At 34.3% G+C, this 1,621-nt stretch overlaps 1 protein-coding gene across 4 annotated transcripts in view; it reads right to left on the reverse strand.

Moving 5' to 3' along the window:
* Fancc (Fanconi anemia, complementation group C) overlaps positions 1–1,621 on the reverse strand; it is a 214,654-nt gene that overhangs the window by 133,135 nt on the left and 79,898 nt on the right. The gene's annotated exons all lie outside the window — the stretch shown is intronic.

The raw sequence follows: 1,621 nt of genomic DNA on the forward strand, positions 1-1,621 counted from the left end.
TCATTCCTGGAGGCAACCATTATCCTGATACCAAAACCAGAGAAAGACCCAACCAAAAAAGAGAACTATAGGTCTATCTCCCTAATGAATATAGATGCAAAAATTCTCAATAAAATACTAGCAAACAGAATACAACAAATTATCAAGAAGATTATACACCATGACCAAGTGGGATTCATACCAGGAATGCAAGGATGGTTCAATATACGCAAATCAATTAACATAATACACCATGTCAATAGAGCCAAGGACAATAATCACACGATCATCTCCATCAATGCAGAAAAAGCCTTCAGTAAAGTCCAACACTCATTCATGATGAAAACCCTACAGAAAATAGGAATAAACAGCCTTTACTTCAAGCTGATCAAAGCCATCTATGATAAACCAACAGCTAACATCATACTAAATGGTCAAAAATTGAAAGCTTTCACTTTAAAATCAGGAACAAGACAAGGATGTCCACTGTCACCACTCTTATTCAATACAGTTCTGGAAATATTAGCTAGAGCAATTAGACAAGAGAGAAATAAAAGGAATAAGGATAGGAAAGGAAGAAGTGAAATTATCATTATTCACAGATGACATGATACTCTAAATAGAAGACCCCCAAAACTCCACCAAAAGGCTCATGGATTTAATAACCAAATTCAGTAGTGTAGCTGGATACAAAGTTAACACTCAAAAATCAACAGCATTCCTGTACACAAGTAACAAACAGACAGAGAAAGAAATTAGGGAAAACACACCTTTCCCAATAGCATCTAAAATGATGAAATACTTGGGAATCAATCTAACAAAAATCAATCTAACAAATCAATCTAACAAAAGATTCTAACAAAAATCTAACAAAAGATCTATACAGTGAAAATTATAATACTCTGAAAAAAGAGATTGAAGAGGCTATCAGAAAACAGAAAGATATTCCTTACTCATGGATAGGAAGAACCAATATTGTGAAAATGGCCATACTCCCAAAACTGCTATACAGATTCAATGCAATCACAATTAAAATACCATTAGTATACCTCACAGATCTAGAGAAAACATTCCTAAAGTTCATCTGGAACCAGAAGAGGCCTAGAACAGCAAAAGCAATCTTGGAAAACAAAGGAAAGGCAAGAGGCATCACAGTTCCTGACAAAATTATATTACAAAGCTACTCTGATAAAATCAACATGGTACTGGCACAAAAACAGACCTGAAGATCAACAGAACAGATTAGAAGATACAGATACAACTATAAACATACTCAGTCACCTTATCTTCAACAAAGGAGCCAAACATGTTCAATGGAAGGAAGACAGCCTCTTTAATAAACGGTGCTGGAAAAACTGGCTTTCCACATGCTGATGACTAAAACTAGACCCATGTCTTTCACCATGCACTAAATTAAAGTTCAAATGGATCAAAGATCTAAATATTAAAACAGAAACATTAAATTATTGGAAGAGAAATGAGGTAAAAATCTTGACAGCATTGGAGTAGGCAGAGAGTTCATGAACAAAAACCAAACTGTATGGGAAATACTTCAAAGAATCAACAACTGGGATCTCATCTTATTGAAAAGTTTTTGCACATCTAAAGAAATCACCAATAAAGTAAAAAGAAAACCCATGAA

Source organism: Chinchilla lanigera, unplaced genomic scaffold (genome assembly GCF_000276665.1).
Source record: "Chinchilla lanigera isolate Chin_1 unplaced genomic scaffold, ChiLan1.0 scaffold00021, whole genome shotgun sequence".
Classification (NCBI taxonomy): Eukaryota; Metazoa; Chordata; class Mammalia; order Rodentia; family Chinchillidae; genus Chinchilla; species Chinchilla lanigera.